Source organism: Protopterus annectens, chromosome 9.part0, assembly GCF_019279795.1.
Source record: "Protopterus annectens isolate FY-2018-M chromosome 9.part0, PAN1.0, whole genome shotgun sequence".
Classification (NCBI taxonomy): Eukaryota; Metazoa; Chordata; order Ceratodontiformes; family Protopteridae; genus Protopterus; species Protopterus annectens.
Window position 1 is genome coordinate 327,657,521 of NC_056743.1, and position 20,463 is coordinate 327,677,983.

Here is a 20,463-nt window from a genome sequence, read left to right on the forward strand (position 1 = left end):
AGCCTCCAGTTTGGCTATATAGTTGCATCTCTCACATATATTTGAGCTTGTTGGGAGGAGGAGAGGGTGGTCTGTATACATAAGGCAGTTGTAACATTGCCTCAAGATTCCCAGATTCACCAGCTGGACTGGAGAGTAAACCTGAAACTGACCTTTGGACATGCCTGACTAGTATAGGGAACTACTTATTGACTGATCAGAAAGAACCAATAGGGAGCAAGTACTTAAAAGGAGTATAAGAGGGTGTAGTACTTAAGTTTATTAATGTTTACCTATAAGATTACTATAATATTAAAAGTGATGCAATTGTAGATTTAGTTAAACATTACTGGAAATATTTGTTACAGGATAAATTTCTAGCAGCTATATTACCGAAACACCTCTCTTTTTCATATACAAAGGGCAAAAGTATAAAAAACATGTTGGTGCATGGAGCCTTTGTTATGCCAGTGGCCAATATGCAAAGGCTCTTAAAAAATACAGGGACTTTGAAATGTGGTAAATGTGGGGTGTGTTCACATATTATTAACACTGCTGGATTTATTAACAATGTTAAGTTTGAATCCAGGGGTGTGTTTACTTGTGAAATAAAAGGGGTAATATATGCACTATGCTGCCCCTGCAATTTGTTTTACATTGGGGAGACAAAAAGGGTGTTCCGTACTAGGTGTATGGAACATTTGAGAGATATAAAACATCAAAGGGAGGATAAAATAGTTTCTTCACATTTTAAAATAAAACACAACAGTGATGCTGCTTTATTACAGGGTACTATTTTAGAGCAAATTAATTGTATTTGGGAAGATGAAAGTATATTGAAACAGAAATTATTGTATAAGGAATCTGTATATATTTTAAAATATGATACTTTGGTTCCTAAGGGACTGAATAATGAACTAAACTGGAAGTGTTTGCTTTAAAAACAAAGTGGTTTGATTGGATGTAATTTGTGTTTAAATTGTATAAAGGTGAAGTTTTATGGATACTTTCTTACATTTCAAGAAGGTGGCGACACCAAGGCAGTAGAATAAAACATAGGATTTTTACTGTTCGGTTGTCTTATTTAGAACATTTAGCATATTTTACTTTCTTCCACGTTTGGATCTTTTTGGTCATTGTATTTATCTGGTGTGTGGAGGTCTTTGTCGTGGTTTTCCATACAAACTTTGTCCATTTTATAAAGCATATAATATACTATAGGCTGTACTGCTAGCTTGCATGCAGGAGTATACACCTAAGTATGCATGTGTCATATGCAACTAACACAGAAGGGTGGTTTATCTATAAGAAGTACCCACACACATACTTGGGTGGCACAATATTCAGAGGGTAATGCTGCTTCTGCGTCTTCTCAAATGCAGGCTTTAGGGCTTGATCCCAACCTTCAGATGCTGAATATCATTGACAGATGTGGTACTATGATACAGAAAAAGCCTAGTACACACCAATGTGAGTTGTAAATGAGGATCATCAGTGCTGCAGAAAAGGCATGTTATGGTGCACCATGCTCAACGATCATGCCCATAACATATGCAGATGAGTGGATCAGCTTGAGTGACGGTGCCTGCACAGTTTTCAATGCCAAACTTCGTTTAATCACAGTGTGATACATTGTGTAAGTCAGCAGTGCACTTTTGGAGGATTCTTCCATTTTCTCCACTGTAGTGAGAATGTGGAGATGGGTATCATTCAGGAAGGTAAGAGGACCAAGTCCCCTATGGGGGAGTGGGTGCATCGGGGCTTGATCCCTTGCAAAAAATATTTTTGTGTGTTTTTTATGGTTTTCAAGTTTCACTTTTTGGAACTGCATTTTCTTAAAAGTGTAACTCAAATTTTGTTAAGTTGATTGACAATAGGGAAATACACATCATGCGTGCACACATGCTTATAAATATCTGGTGATAAGATAAAATAGGATCCTTTGTTAGGGTAGCTTCAAATATTACGAACATTAATACACAGGTAACCATTTAACAATCTGTACAGCAGCAAAGGGTTTACCACAAATTAATTCACTAACAAACTTTTAGAATATTACTTCACTAATTCACCTTAAACATTTTTGACTCGCAAATGTTAGACAAAAAAATATAAGATGATTAGAAACTTGCTATAACTCTAAGTACAGACTAAGCATCTTTTGTTGTTCCCCAAACTGAGAGAAATATATTAAAGGGGTACAGTGGCGATAAAAAGTGTATACACCCCTGTTAAAATGCCAGGTTTTTGTGATATAAAAAATGAGACCACAATAAATGATTTCAAAACTTTTCCCACCTTTAATGTGACCTATAACTAGTACAATTCAATTGAAAAACAAACAAATCTGTTAGGTGAAAAAATATAAAAAATAAAAAACATACAATACACTGGTTGTGTAAGTGTGCACACCCTTAAACTAATTCTTTGTTGTGTGCACACCCTTAAACTAATACTTTGTTAAAGCACCTTTTGATTTAATTACAGCATTCAGTTTTCTTGGGTACACACCTGCCATCAATTAAAGAGACTCTGATTAACCCCAAATAAAGTTCAGCTGTCCTAGTACGATTTTCCTGACATTTACTCAGTTGCCTGCTGCAGCAAAAGCCATGGTTCGCAGAGAGCTTACAAAGCATCAAAGGGTCACATTGTTGAAAGGTATCAAGTTAGGAGAAGGGTACAAAAAAATTCCACAGCACTGGATATACCATGGAACTCAGTGAAGACAGTCATCAAAAAGTGGAAAAAATATGGGACAACAGTGACATTTTAAAGAAATGGATGTCCCTCCAAAATTGATGAAAAGACAAGACAAAAACTGATCAGGGAGGCTGCCAAGAGACCTACAGCAACACTGAAGGAGCTGCAGAAATTTCTGGCAAGTACTGGTTGTGTACTACATGTGACAACAACCTCCCGTATTTTCCATATGTCCAGACTATGGGGTAGGGTTGCAACATGGAAGCTTTTTCTTACACAGAACATCCAGGACCAGCTAAAATTTGCAAAGCAATACATCTCCTCCCAAAAGCATGTGGGAAAATGTGTTATGGTCTGATGAGAACATGGTTGAACTTTTTGGCCACAATGCCAAAACGTACATTTGGCGCAAAAACAACACTTCGCACCACCAAAAGAACACCATCCCCACAGTGAAGCATGGTGGTGGCAGTATCATGCTTTGGGGTTCCTTTTCCTGAGCTGGAACTGGGTCTTTAGTCAAGGTGGAGGGAATTCTGGAACAGTTCCAAATGCTAGTCACTTTTGGCCCAAAACCTTCAGGCATCTGCTAGAAAGATGAAGAGGAATTTCCACTTTTAACATGACAATGACCCCAAGCAAAAGATCCAAATCAACAAAAGAATAGCTTCACCAGAAGAAAATTAAAGTTTTGGAATTGCCCAGCCAGAGCCCAAACCTAAATTCAATAGAAAATCTGTGGGGTGACCTGAAGAGGGCCATGCACAAGAGGTGCCCTCACAATCTGACAGATTTGCAGCGCTTTTGCAAGGAAAAGTGGGCAAATATTGCCAAGTCAAGATGTGCCATGCTGATAGACTCCTACCCAAGAAGACTGAATGCTGTAATTAAATCAAAAGGTGTTTCAACAAAGTATTAATTTAAGGGTGTGCACACTTATGCAACCAGTACATTGTACGTTTTTTTGTTTTTTTATATATTTTCCCCTAACATATTTGTTTGTTTTTCAATTGAATTATACAGGTTATAGGTTACATTAAAGGTGGGAAATGTTTTGAAATGATTTATTGTGGTCTCATTTTTTTATATCAGAAAAACCTGGCATTTTAACAAGGATGTGTACACTTTTTATATCCACTGTAGTTAAACATAATTTTCTCTGCACAGAATGATAAAATGCAGCACCCACTATGTTTACAAACACGAGTTTTCACAACAGCATTTTAGCATGCATGCAGAAGGCCGAGCCAATAGTTAAATGGAGTTCTGCTTTAACAAAGGCTTAAATCAGATATATATTGTGCATTCCTTATCTCAAGAGGTTTCTTACACATCAGAGTAACAAGCTGTTGCCACTGCTTTTTCATTTATTTATTACTGTTTGTTGGGGGGAAAGTGGGCTAGTCTTATGGCCCTTTTTGTCATAATCCAAGCTCATAGAGCAGGAAAAACTATAACAGTCTTTCTAATCAACAACATCATACAGAGAATAAGTAAATGTTAAATTCAGTACATAATGATAGCATTCATTGCAGACAGGGCAAGATTAAAAGGATTCCTCAGAATGAAATGAGAGAAGAACAAAGAAAAATATAAGACAAGATATACATAAAATGCAGTATAATCATAAACAAAATATAATACACAAGCATATACTTATATATACAAATGAAATATACACAGAAAATGCCACATTATGAGTCTGAGAAAAGCTTCAAAAATGTATTCTATTATCTATAACTTTAGGTGGTAAGTTACCTAACCAAGGTTGTGGTACCAGCTGCAAGAAGATTCTGTAAAGAGATGCACTTTAAGTGCATCTTTAAAGTTTTTTTTTAGGCTTTTGATGTATGTAGGCAGGTGGTTCCATGTAGCAGGTCCCAATTTAGAGAAGGATCTCTCACTTACAGCAGTTTTAAATGGAGGGTGTACTAGACAGAAGTTGGTCTAGTGTGCATTTCTGAGTTCATAAGGGTTGTCCTGTAAAGATAATTTAATTCTCAAAGACTGTCAGTGACCATGCTTTCAAACTTTGTAAATTAGAGTACTTGAAAGAAAAGTGGCCGTATGACACACTGAAAGCCATTTGGTATTTTTAGCGAACTGCAGTGATGCATCCATGGTCTGCTAACACAATTAATCTCAAGATTTTATTCTCTGCAGTCTGTATTCTGTAGGAATTATGGGATGAATGCATAGTGAGAAAAGAAAGGCCATATTCCAATTTAATATATTTTTGGGAAAGGTCCTACAAGCAGTGGGTGAGAGGAGGTGATTAACCTTGTAACACAGTTTTAATTGTTCATGAGCTCATGTGTTCATTTGTGATGCAGCCTTTTCATGAACTAACTTATTCTTGCATTTCAACTTATCAGATCAGAATAAGATGCTTGCAATACTTTGCAAAGACTGTTCTCTGACAGAGCAGCTTTGTCAGATGTTGTGGTTCTACATATTTTACTCTGCTATCCCCATCCTAAATAATGCTGGACCATTAATTTAAATCAGCCAGATAAATAACATGTCCTTTGACGACAGCTTAAACACAGATACATTTAATATGATGGCAGATAAATGCTGCATGGACCCACTTAGTCTATTTTTTGACACATCTGTTGCAATGCCCTCATAATCTACATTTTATTCAGATTACTGCTATATATTTTCTCATTCAAAACAGCGTTATGTATGTTACAAGCTTCATTGGATTTACAAGTCAAACCTAGGTAAATTGATGATCTAAGTAATTAATCCCGAGGGTGGTGTCCCCCAACCCAAAGCTGAAGACAAAAAAAAAAAGATCTGAACTGTAGTAAACAGTTTACACTAGTTCTTTACTACAGTTACTGGCACACATTCTGACACTACAAATAGTCATTTAAGCAACTGTGATATTAGCCAAGGCTGCTAAAATGAATACAACAGCTGCACACACACACACCCCACCAATAACTCTTCTAATGTCCCAGTTACACCACATAACAGTTTGCAGCTGGGGCAGCTGCCCCCTTCACCCTGCCCTAGCTATGGTACTGTTTCGAATCCAAAACCTTTTATGGGAAGTTGAAGACACATCCAAAACCCTCTGTGAAAAATAAATAATATTTCTCAACATCTTAGAGTTGCCTTCCATCTATTTTCAAACTGAACCTGTAGTTATTTTGCCTTTGGTTTCCAGAAGATACATCCACCGCAGAACTGATTAATGTCTAAAAAGTTTTGTTGTATCCCACGTGGTTCTTTTCGTAATGTTAAGTACCACTAAACTTTCCTGAAATGCCGTTCAAATATAAAATTGTGTACTTTGCTGTGGCCTTCTCTAAACAGCTTCAGTCCTACCCTATTATTTTCTCTATAGTAGGAGGACCTCAAGGACTGAATACAGTGCTTCAGACAAAAGTTTCACTATTTGAACAGAGGTAATAATGACCTATTTTAATTAGTAATATTTTCTATTCATGAACGAGACTTCCTCAGCTTTTCTTACTGCTTTCTCTTGATGATTTTTCTACCTTTAGGCAGTCTAAAAGTAATAATATTAACCTTCTTCATCTTGAAAAACACTAATCACCAGTCTTAGCTGGATTTTTCATGATTGCACATTACTCTGAATTATACACAAGCTATCAAACATTGCACCAATCTTTGTAGGAATTTTTATAATTACACATTATTCTGTATTATACATGAGCTATCATACATTACATAAATCTTGCAAGATTTGTTCATGATTATTCACTAATCTGCATTATACACGAGCTATCATACACTACATAAATCATTGCAGGACTTTTTCATGATTACAGACTAATCTGCATTTTACATGAGCTATCATACATTACACCAATCTTTGCTGGATGTTTCTATGATTATACATTACTCTGTATTATACACAAGCTATCATACATTACACCAATGTTGCTGATCTACCACATTCCACCACATTCTCTCTGAACACCCTGTGGGTACCCCCCCCCCCCCCGTGTTACAGAGACATGCTTTTCTTTTAACTTTTCTGCAAAAGTCACAAAGGAAAATGCCACCGTCCGATATAATTAACCTTATCCTATGGTTACTCTTTCTTCCCATATTATCATGTAGATGTTTACTTCCTGGAAACCTCCTATTTACACTTGTTTATTCATCATAGATCAGAAAAGTTGCACCACTTTCTACTTTTCAAATTTGACTGTTTCAGAAAGAAGTCTGTCTCGATCTGTATAAAATAGGCTAGACATCTCATTAACTGTAGCTTAAACTGCTAATCACAGGCTACAAATTTATGTCCTCATGTTATGTCTTGCTGAAGTCAGTAAAGTACCAGAAAACCCATATTAAAAGTTAAAATTCAACTCTTTCAGACAGTTACTTCTTTACAAAATGTATACATATGAGGAATATGAATAAGCATGCATCTCAACTGCCCAGATTTTGGCAGAATATCCAGATTTATGCCTAATATTTTGGACTGTTCCTCATAAAATTTGTGATTTTCTGGAAATCATTGAAGGTTGAAGTCACTAAATAATAACAGACATTTGAGATTTTGTCTTCATATCATTCAGAACACGTATGCAATGCAAATCCTACTATCCTAACAGCTTTCCATGATTATAAAAGCAGTAATTAAAATCAGTCCCTATTTTTGCCTTATATCTCCCCAATATTTTTTGCTGTGACCCAATTTCGTATCAAGAGGTTGAGGTATGTGGATGAGTTACATTGCAACACTACAGAACAAACAGGTAAATGTTCTAATTTTTCAATAGTGAGGTGAGTTCTAAGGAAGGGCTGACACTGCTTTACAGTCCACCTAAAGTGCCAGTAACGTATGACACTCACTATAACTGAATAAGTATCACTGTAACTGAATAGAGGAAAGGTACTCATTTATGATGCCTAGGCAGTGTCATATTATAGTGGTCCAAACTCCATTTTGAAAAAGAAGAAAGACTAAAAACAAGACCATTTTGAAGTAAAACAAATTAAAATAGAAATAGAAAAAGAATTAATCTGATATATCAGTATTACAAAGAATATCAAGGTATTATTAAAACACACATCGTTGTTGCCTCACAGCAAGAGGTTCTCCTGTTCGATTCTTGGCTGGAGTGCGGGGAGTGCCTTCTGTGTGGAGTCTGCATGCCCTCCCCGCAGTTGGGTGGGCATTCGAAAGACATGCGTAAAGGGCGTGCCTTCGCTGAAGGTTGAACGTCAAGCTGGCACCTCGGCGTTTGTCAAAATCTACTGCCAATCATTAGCAGACCGGAGTTCCACTGTGGCGACCCCTAACCGGGAAAAGCCGAAAGACAACAAAATTAAAACACACATTTTGCAGTTTCATAGTGATTAACCTTAAATGGCTGTTTTTATCCTTTAGATTTTGTGAACGAATAACCCAGAGGTGAGTAGAACAAAGATATGTGGAGAGATTTACTTATCACTTCTATTCATGAGGGATGTGAGTGTTTTAATGGAATTGAGTTATTTAAATTTCCAAGCGTATTAATATTTGGAAATATTAACATGGAATGATAAGACATGTAGCAGCAAACCTGCTGGTTTAATCATTAATATGAAAGAGAAGGAGCCGGACTTGACTTTGAGTTTTCAACCCAGGTTAGCTATCATTCCTGTTTTTTTTTTTTAATTTCTGGATGACACTTCAGTGTCATTTGATGTTCAATAAAAAGGTCGACCACTCCCTCAAAAAAAAAATAAATAAATAAATACATAAATAAAAACTGAAGAGCAGGCAACGAAGTCCCCCTTGGCTTGAACAGCTATTCATTTTCTTTAGTAGATTTGTGCCCTTCTTTATTTAATAATGATTTAAAAGGGAGGCTTGTGAATTATTATAATTTGGGAAAAGGAATGGAGCATTTCCCTCATCTGGTTCTGACTTCTGACAAAAGACAAAGCAATAAATAATTCTTCATTCATTGACTTTGAAGCATTAAAGGCATTAATGAATAATGCAACATATGCAAAGACAAAGGGAAAAATCAAATACATGCCACTGCTATACACAATAAATAGGAACACCTTACCCACTATTAAGTAACTTCTCTGTTTTATTACACTGTGCTCAAAGGCAGAGAAATATCACCATGATTAGGGCAAACTTAGAGCAGGTAATGACTTCCTCCTAGCTTTCTACAAATATGCTGCTGGCCAGGCTATACTAAATTATCCACATCATATACACTAATATTTATCCTTGGTCTTGTCGCCAGAGTCATGGCTGAAAAGGGTCTGTGGACTAGGTCACTTATCTGATTAATAAATGATTAAATAAAACAAAAATTGATTGCAATCAGCAGGTCTGAAAAAAAAACGTATTTAATAATAATATAAAAACAAATGAATACATAGCAGCTGACATGTCTGCAAATTCATCTTTTCACCACTATACTTCTGGCTGGTTGCTGTTCGTACACTTTCCTGTTCAGTCATTAGTATTTCCAGTAGAGTGCATTCCGTTACTTAACTTAGAGTGAATCAACCTCCTAATGTTCTGCCTGCTGTGGAAACATGCAGAGGTCACCGCAGTGCTTACTTTCATGTAATTCTCTAATGCAGCCTTCCAGGGCTCACATGACTCATCAAGAGAAAAGTTCTTACAGAACATGGTTTCACTGTTGTAATAGCTAAAGTAGATATTTTATTGTAACTGTTAAAATGCTTGACATTAAATAATTTACTTTTACTATAAGGAATGAAGCATTGAGGGCAGTGTACATTTTAGGAAATACTAATTAAAGTTACCTAAATTAAGTATAGAAATCAGAATTTAGGAATTAGTTTTTGTACAGTGCAGAAAATAAATTTATCTACATTTGTTACTACACAATCAAAAATTAAGGCTTGTCACTAATGAGCTCTTCCATGTGTATGACAAGTTCTTAGCTGGGTCAATAAGTAGCTCTACCATGAGCAGAGACTGAACATGTTGTGGGCTATTCAGGCTGGTGAGACCATTTCTGCTGCATCAGCATTTCACAGCATGCCGTGCAGTTACGCAATGGGACTCACATGGAACTGAAGCACGCCATGTCACTCTGCCTCTTTGATCTCCTACTGATTCCCAGAGGTTTGCAGATATGCACTGCATTGTAAATGTGGGCTTGTTCATTACCTCATTACATTTTTCAGATTGCATCCTCACACATACACAAAACCTTTATGTTCTCAAACTATACATCCTTTTACTTTATATGTTGTGATTTCATAGCCTACCAATCTGCCAATCTCAGAAAATAGGAAAAATGAAAGGTCACGTTAATTCCATGGTTCTACCTAAAGTTCTGTGCAATTAATGCTAAAAAAACAGATGTTGGTAACAAAATAAAAACATCAACTTCTGGTCTACAGAGATCAGGGCATTTCTTTATAAGTGACACTGAGGATCCTGAACACACAATAATTACTGGCTTCTAAGAAAGAAGGCACTTATTTCCCTTGATGTGCTTTTGTATTTGTTGTTTGCTTGTTTGTTTGTTTTGTTGCTTTGCTTGTTTGGAAAAAAGTTTGCATTTCTGTCCTTGAAAATATGATTAAATCTTATTCCAGCTGACCAGTATGATCAGAAAATGTCTAAAGTTAGAAACTAGTACATGTACCACACTATTCTCTCTATGATACAGAACTACTTTACATATTTCAAATTTCATCATCCAATACACACAATAAATCATTTTTTTTTTCACTTTTATATAATTTTATTAAAAAGTCAGGACTTTCATTATCGTCTAGTTTGTATGACTGCAGCTTAGCAGCTGGAACTGTGAACTGGTACAACCCAGTGTTCTATAATCTTTGATGAAAACATCTGTCTTCTTCCTCCATCCTGTTTATAATTTCTTCTTGCAAAATGAACATTAGCTATTGTTATATATAGTGTTGTGGTTTGCCACCTGTATAATGATCAAAATACAAAACTACCACTCTGAATCTCTCTCACACCAGTATATACCCATAGCAGTTTCTCGGTTTTGTCTTTCTTTGACCTGTGGACAATCTTGGAGACATGGAGTCAGATTCCACAAGAGTTGCTCTCAGTGTAAGTCGATCCTGATTCTGAAAGGCCTGCTCTCAGTGTGAGTGACTTACTATGGTGTAAAGCCTATATACAAAAGAGGCTTATTATAGGAATGAGATTCCAAAACACCTTCTCTCAGCCTGCTGTCAGTATAAGTGCCACTTACTGTGACAGCAAATCTTTTGGAATTGGGACCTTGGTCTACCCTCTGCAGTATCATGGGGGACTCAGAGTCTATCCCAGAAAGCAAGGCAGCCAAAAGGTAAAGAAACTAATTCTTAACTGGATGCCAGTCCATCATATGTGCATATATACATGTGCACACACACACACACACACACACACACACACACACACACACACACACACACACACACGTGCATAATTTAAAGCCTGCTGACTTACATAACCACATACGTTTGGGATGCTGTAGAAAACTGAAGCAGCTGTGAAAAATCTGACATGGACAAACCGAGGGCATGCAAACTCAGCAAAGGAAGCACATACTAGCTAGGAACACAAACAATGAGCTACGAGCAGTGAGGCAGCAATGCTAACTGCAGTATCACTGTGCCACACCAGCATATCTCTACTCTTCACAAGTAAGCAAGCTGCTGTGTATATCTCAATAGGGTTTCTAGGGTTCCAACTTAAGTGTTTTTTTATTTCTTTTTTACTGGATATTTTAGCTGTATGCCACACTCCTTGCAGTTTCTAAGTACATCTGCCCTATTACCAAAACCAATAATTTATTTAAGAATTCTCCATGAACTATTGAAAATGTGCTCATGACTTTGTTATGAAAGGTAACTCCATAACCCTTGTACAGGCTGCATTTAGGCAGATGCTGACTCTGTAAGTGAGGGAGGTGCATCAATGACCATTGGCGAAGGTGACGCAAAGCTGAACATATGATACAGATTACTTGCAATGGCCTAAAGTTTTTGGTAGCTTTTTTCACAAACTGATATTAAGGGATTCCTGCTAGGGGATCATTACTCTGACAGCAGCTATTTTTCTAATCATGGCCATACACATTGTTTGCATCATGACTGAATTAATTATATATTTCTCCTTTAGTTGGAAGATGGGCATACAAATATCAAGATTACATAATATTTTTGGCTAGACTCATCAGAGATGCAGAGTACATAACTTAAATTCCTACACTGGCAACTATAAAGAGATATGCTGCTCGTTAAATCTCAGTGTTTTAACCATTTTATCTCTAAAAAAAATTTCACATAATGTAATGTAATGGCAAATTCATGAAGCTAAAGTAAACAGTTTATATGTCAGTAGGTCTTACACCACAATCTTTAGCCTCCCAACACCAGAGTTATATAGAGATATACACACACACACACACACACACACACACACACACACACACACACACACACACACACACACACACACACACACACACACAATCACCACCAAAGCCTCTGTAGCAAAAACTATTTAATATATTAAGCATCTGAGCAAAAATTGACTCAAAAGCCATTACCACTTACATTTACTGAATGCAGCTGGGTAGTTTCAACCACTGCCATACATGAAGGGACACTAATGTTCCTACATCATTCTAGAGTGCACCATCATTCAAATACATCATATTATATCATATGGTGCACTATTACCCACCTGCATTACCACAAGGTATACCATCATCCACCTACATTATTTTACATTGTACTATCACCTGCCTGAATCACTCCAGGATACACTACTGGTGGATCCATCTGCATCATATCAGAGGGTGAACTTTCACCCCCCTGTAGTATCTTAGGTCATACCCCAACGTACCTGCAGCACCCTAGGATACACAATTGTGGAACCCCCTGCATCATCCTAGGCTGTATGACAATCTATCTACACTATTCCAGGGTATGCAGTCAACCACCTGCACTATCACAGGGCAGACCATCCCCCACCTACACTATCACCCAACTGTACTATCTTAAGGTGCATTACACGCACATGCATCATCCCAGGGCATGCAATTATCCATTTCCATGTTCCTAGGTTGAACTATCACCTACCTGCACCATCTTAGGGTACATCCTCATTTAACTGCATTATCCCAAGGTGCACCACCAATGGACCAGCTGGCATCATCCCAGGGTGTGCCTTCACCCACCCAAACTATCTCATGGTGTACAATCACCCATGTGCATGATCTCAGGATGATCACCCATATGCATTATCTTAGGATGCACCATTACATCATCCCAGGTTATCAATAGATTCACATGAATCATTCAAGATGCCCAGTCAACCACCTTTATTATACCAGCGTATACAACTCCGAGGGTCAACCATCACTTACCTGTCCCTGGCTGTAACATCATCCATTTGCACTATCATGGAGTGCACCATTACCAGTCCGTACTACCTTTGGCTTTTCCGTCAACCTACCTGTGGCTATATCATCATTCATTTGCATTACCCCTGTAACATCTCCAGCTGTACCATTATCCACCTGCATTTTCCTAGTGTGGACCATCACCAAATTACATTATCCCTGACTGTTCTATAACCTATTTATACAACCCAAAGCAACTTTACCATCATCCACCTGCACTATCCCAGGCTGACCTATCCTCCACCTGCACTATCCCAATCTACAATAACATTTACCTACATGATCCTAGGGTGCTACATTACTCACCTGCACTAATGCAGGGTGTACCATTGGCTATCTGCACTATTCCTGTCTGTACCACTATCCACCTGCACTATTCCCATCAGTAGTCTCATCTGCCTGCACTATCTTAGAGTGCACCATGACTCACCTGCACTATCCATGCCTGTGCCATGACCCACTTACACTATCCCTGGATGTGCCATCACCCACCAGCACTATCCTAGGGTGTACCATCCCCCACCTGCATTATTCTAGGATGTATTGCCATTCATCTGCACTATCCTAGGAGGCACCATCACCCACCTGCACTGTCTCTGGCTAGGCTATCACCATATGTATTATCCTAGAGTGCACAATCACCCACCTGCACTATTCCAGGCTGTATTACCATCTACCTGCACTATCCCTGGCTGTGCCATCAACCTCTGGCATTATTCCAGGCTATATTACCATCCATCTGCACTATCCTAGCTTGCACCATCAACCACATGCACTATCCCTGGCTGTGCCATTATGCACCTGCACTGTCCCAGGCTGTACTACCTTCCACCTACATTATCCCTGGCTGTGCAATCGCCCATCTACACTATCTCTGGCTGTGCCATTACCCACCTGCACTATTCCAGGCTGTACTACCTTCCACTTGCATTATCCCTGGCTGCACAATCACCCATTTGCACTATTCAAGGCTGTATTATCATCCATCTGCACTATCACAGGATGCACCATCACCCACCTGCACTATCCCTGGCTGTGCAATCGACAACATGCACTATGCTAGGGTGTGCGATCACCCACATGTACCACTCCAGGCTGAATTACCATCCACTTGCAGTATCCTAGGAAGCACAATAACCCACCTGCACTACCCCTGGCTGTGCTACTGTTCACCTGCATTGTTCCAGGCTGTATTACCATCCACCTGCACTATCCTAGGAGGATCATCAGCAACCTGCACTATCCCCGGTTGTGACATCACCCACCTGCACTATCATTGGCTATGCTGCTATTCAACTGCATTGTTCCAAGCTCTATTACTATCCATTTGCACTATCCTAGGTGGATCATCAGCTACCTGCACTATGCCTGGCTATGCCATTATCCATCTGCACTATTTCACACTGTATTACCTCCACATGCACAATCCTAAGGTGCATCATCACTCACCTGCACTATCTCTGGCTATGTCATCACCCATCTGTACTATCCCTGGCTGTATTACCATCCACCTGCACTATTCTAAGGTGTACCACCACCCACGTGCACCATTCTAGGGTGCAACACCACCCACTTGCACTATTCCATGCTAAAATTACCATCCTCATGAACTATCCTAGGATGCAACATCAGCTACCTGCACTATCCCTGGCTCTGCCATCAACCCCTTGCACTATTCCAGGCTGTATTACCATCCACCTGCACTACCCTAAGATACCCCTTCACCCACTCGTACTATCCCTGCCAGTGCCATTACCCACCTGCCCTATTCCAGACCATATTACACTCCACCTGCACTATCCTAGGGTACAAGATCACCCACCTGCACTATCCCTGGCTATGCCATCACCCACCTGTACTATTCCAAGCTGTACTAACACACACTTGCACTGCTCCTGGCTATGCTTTCACCCACCTGCACTATCCCTGGCTAAGCCATCACCCACATGTCTTATCCTAGTGTGTACCCTCACCCACCTTCACTATCCCTGGCTGTGCCATTACTCACCTGCCCTATTCCAGAACATATTACACTCCAACTGCACTATCCTAGGGTGCACCATTACCCACCTGTACTATCCCTGCCTGTATTACCATCCACCTCCACTATGTTGAGGTGCCCCATCACCCACCTGCACTATCCCTGCCAGTGCCATTACCCACCTGCCCTATTCCAGACCATATTATTCTCCACCTGCACTATCCTAGGGTGCACCATTACCAACCTGCACTATCCCTGGCTGTGCCATCACCCACCTGTACTATCCCTGGCTGTGCCATTACCCATCTGCACTAACATAAGGTAAACTATCACCCACCTGCACTATTCTAGGGTACACCATCACCCACCTGTACTATCCCTGCCTATGCCATCACCCACCTGCACTACACCAAGCTGTACAACCACACACTTGCACTATTCTTGGCTATACTTTCACCCACCTGCACTATCCCTGACTGAGCCATCACCCACATGACTTATCCTAGTGTGTACCCTCACCCACCTGCACAATCCCTGGCTGCACCATCACCTATCTGAACTATCCTCGTCTGAGCCATCACCCACATGACTTATCCTAGTGTGTACCCTCACCCACCTTCACTATCCCTGGCTGTGCCATTACTCACCTGCCCTATTCCAGAACATATTACACTCCAACTGCACTATCCTAGGGTGCACCATTACCCACCTGTACTATCCCTGGCTGTATTACCATCCACCTCCACTATCTTGAGGTGCCCCATCACCCACTTGCACTATCCCTGCCAGTGCCATTACCCACCTGCCCTATTCCAGACCATATTATTCTCCACCTGCACTATCCTAGGGTGCACCATTACCAACCTGCACTATCCCTGGCTGTGCCATCACCCACCTGTACTATCCCTGGCTGTGCCATTACCCATCTGCACTAACATAAGGTAAACTATCACCCACCTGCACTATTCTAGGGTACACCATCACCCACCTGTACTATCCCTGCCTATGCCATCACCCACCTGCACTACACCAAGCTGTACAACCACACACTTGCACTATTCTTGGCTATACTTTCACCCACCTGCACTATCCCTGACTGAGCCATCACCCACATGACTTATCCTAGTGTGTACCCTCACCCACCTGCACAATCCCTGGCTGCACCATCACCTATCTGAACTATCCTCGTCTGAGCCATCACCCACATGACTTATCCTAGTGTGTACCCTCACCAACCTGCACTATTCTAGGGTGCGCCATCACCCAACTGCACTATCCCTGGCTATGCCATCACCCACCTGCACTATTCCAAGCTGTACTACCACACACCTGCGCTAACCCTGGCTATGTCATCACCCACCTGCAATATCCCAAGTTTTACCATCATCCACCTGCATTACTCCTGTCTGTACTATCCTGCACCTGCACTATCCTAGGCTGCACCATCACCCACCTGCAGTATCCTTGCCTGTACCATCACCCACCTGCACCATCTCTGGCTGTGCCATAATCCACATGTACTATCCTAGGGTGTAACATTGCCCACCTGCCCTATTCCAGGCTGTACTACCACCACCTGCACCGTATTATTGTGCATCACCCATCTGCACTATCCCTGGCTATGCCATCAACCACCTGCACTATTGCAAGCTGTACTACCACACACCTGCACTATCCCTGGCTATGTCATCACCCATCTGCACTATCCCAAGTTTTACCATCATCCACCTGCATTACTCCTGTCTGTACTATCATACACCTGCACTATCCTAGGGTGCACCATCACCCACCTGCAGTATCCTTGCCTGTACCATCACCCACCTGCACCATCTCTGGCTGTGCCATAATCCACATGTACTATCCTAGGGTGTAACACTGCCTACATGCCCTATTCCAGGCTGTATTACCACCACCTGCACCATATTATTGTGCATCACCCATCTGCACTATCCCTGGCTATGCCATCACCCACCTGCACTATTCCAAGCTGTACTACCATACACCTGCACTATCCCTGGCTATGCCATCACCCACCTGCACTATCCCAAGTTTTACCATCATCCACCTGTATTACTACTGTCTGTACTATCATATACCTGCACTATCCTAGGGTGCACCATCACCCACCTGCAGTATCCTTGCCTGTACCATCACCCACCTGCACCATCTCTGGCTGTGCCATAATGCACATGTACTATCCTAGGGTGTAACATTGCCCACCTGCCCTATTCCAGGCTGTATTACCACCACCTGCACCGAATTATTGTGCATCACCAATCTGCACTATCCCTGGCTATGTCATCACCCACCTGCACTAACCTATGGTGTACCATCACCCACCTACACTATTCCTGTCTATAGTGTCATCCACTTGCACTATCCCAGGATGCACCATCACCCACCTGCACTATGCATGGCTGTGCCATTACCCACCTCCACTCTCCATGGCTGTGCCATCAACTACCTTCAGTATCCTAGGGTATACCATCTCCCACCCCCACTATTCCATTCTGTATTACCATCCACCTTCACTATCCTAGAGTGCACCATTACCCATCCGCACTATCACTGGCTCTGCAATCACCTACCTGCACTCTTCCAGGCTGCATTGCCATCCATCTGCACTATTCTAGGATGTACTATCACCCATCTGCACTATCCCTGGCTCTGTAATCATCCACCTGCACTATTCCAGGCTGTATTACCATCCATCTGCACTATCTTGGGGTACCTTATCACCTACCTGCACTATCTCTGGGTGCGCCATCACCCATCTGCACTATCCCTGGCTCTGCCATCACACAGATACACTACCTTAACATGTGTCATCACCTACCTTCACTATCCCTGGCTGTGCCATCATACATCTGCACTATTCCAAGCTGTATTACCATCCACCTGCACTATCCAAGGCTGTGCCATCACCCACCTGCAGGCTGTATTACTATCCACCTGCACTACCCTTGGCTGCACCATCACCCACTTGCACTATCCCTCGGAGCACCATCACTCCCTCTCCTGCACTATCCATGGGTGCATTGATGCCCACCTGCACTATCGAAGTTTACAGTATTACACACATACTCTATTCTATGGTACCCCATCACCCACCTGCATCATATCACAAGGATAGCCTCCTGCTTCCATAACAACCCCAAACAGGATAAACAGAGCACCAGAAAGTTATTGGATTTGTTTTACATCATGGTTGTTAAAATATTTTGTAACAAATGACAAAAAGCTTTATTGTACTAGCAAATGATACGTTTGAGCAGAAAGCAAAGTAAGGCAGAAGATATCTTTAAGATATGGCAATGAATATTTATTTTGTACTAAAAATGTTTGCCAGCATGCCATTCATTTGTAGCATTCTTTCATAGTGCAACATGCAGTTCATATATCAGATTAATTACACTGGTACACACCTGTTGGCAGCACATGGACTCCAACAACAAGACCAAAAACAAAAAATAAAAGCGTGAAACAGTTACAAAGTGTAGACTTCTGAAAGGCACTGTATGTTGTCATGTTACAAAAAATGTGTCTTTTCTGTAGTGCTTTGAACCAAGATGTAGTAAGTTGGCTGAAAGGTATCAGGAAAGGCCTGCAGGGCAGCCAGTCAAAATGGATACCAGTAACACAAGAAATGAGGCAGTGGCAGGCTGGCATCACAGGACATGTAGTGGATGGGAACCACAGAGATTAATAACTAGTAAATAAATGACAGAGACAGTGTGTACTGTACTATTGCAGTGCAAAATAACACTGATATGAGGTGTGGGGGTTCTTTCATGCATGTTGGCCTGAAAGGAAATTCTATACAGAGAAGCCTATGAAACTATGGAATATCAACAGGTCCAGGGTGGTGGTTCAATGCTACAAGTAACACAAAGAAATAAAGGAACTGTGATTTGAGTAGATAGAAAAGTAAATGTCACACATCAGTAAATGTAAGGGGGTCGGACTATAGCTACATAACTTTTTACAGGAATGTTAGAACATGTATTCGGTTTAATTTTCTTACAGGTGTAAACCCATGTCAAGGAAACACTTTTTTAAATTGGAGAAATTTAGAGACAGTTTTACAGCAACTGAATCAGCATGCAGAAAACAGCACTGACATAGGATGGAAATGCAAACTCTATCCAGATAAAAATTGGAGATCAGGACAGAGCACAAGACCCCAAAGCTATGATGCAGTAGCATTAACCTCTACAGCACCATGTTACCTAACAACTATCAAAACAAATATGGCAATTGTGTAATATATAATTAATCTAAAGCAATCTTAATTAAAATGTGAGGAAAACACATTTTGTTAACCTCACAGTTACAGGTAACCATTAAGTGTTTGATTTGAGAATCTCACTTTCATAATCACTGAACACAAATGCAAAACTCAGTTTTTCTAATAAAAAAAAAAGGTACAGAAATTCTGCTCCAGAGCAATCCTGCCTAATTAATTGTAATATGGTACAGTTGCTAACCAGGTTAGGCTGACGAACATTGTTCTGAAGTTTGACTACCAACTCCAGTCTTGATTCTGACCCAGTGTCAAGATTCACAGAACAAAAAATGGCTGCTTTCCAGATTTGACTCACACAGTTTACACAGCCCTGTCTGGAACTGGTTCCACAAATTTGTGGAGGAAACATTCATGAACTTGTATCTCATTGAACAAGGAGTTTGAACATTCAACAATGTTTTCAAATAGCTGACTGCAATTTTGGAGAAAGTATGCAATGTGTTGTCCTAATACCCATAATAAACTAACCAAACACATAGTCAAATGGCACTGACCCTCTAAGCTAATGCTATGCAGAATTCTTTAGAGCAAGCCTACATGAAACAAAAGTCAGATATACAAAAATTCCATAAATTGTGTTCACTTGGACCCCTCCAGCCCATATAAGTGCAGGCAAGAAATGGGCACAGTGTGTCACTACACAAGACAAAAAGAAAGTGAAGTGACAGGGACTCTAATGCTACACAAAGCTGTCATCCATTGCTGTCCTACCCAGCACAAAAGCATTCTCATGTCCTGGGTAGCAATGCCTTACACCAGCTTTATAGGACTTATTGCACCTCTGCAGTCTTGTTAACATGGAAATCAAATGTCTATAAAGTCCATTTCATGAATTGCTGACTTTCATAAAATTAAACTTTATGCAACATAGAAGTGTGCAAAACTTACTGAGGGGACTGCCAGCAAGGGAGTTGGAGGGGTAAAGGGCCACAGTGAATATTATGTGCATGAGTAAGGATATTATAAGGAAATGGTATGGTGTTTATAACAAGGAGCATAATTAGGAATAAGACAAATCATGTTCACAGTGTGGGGCATGACACAGGGGAAGGGTCAGCAGGAGTTCTTTATGATTAAGGGCATAA

The 20,463-nt window shown here is 40.4% G+C and overlaps 1 protein-coding gene across 1 annotated transcript in view; it reads right to left on the reverse strand.

Annotated features, from left to right (window-relative positions):
* The window catches only part of CAMKK1 (calcium/calmodulin dependent protein kinase kinase 1), a 1,557,316-nt gene that overhangs the window by 1,184,092 nt on the left and 352,761 nt on the right, over nucleotides 1-20,463 (reverse strand). The window lies entirely within an intron of this gene.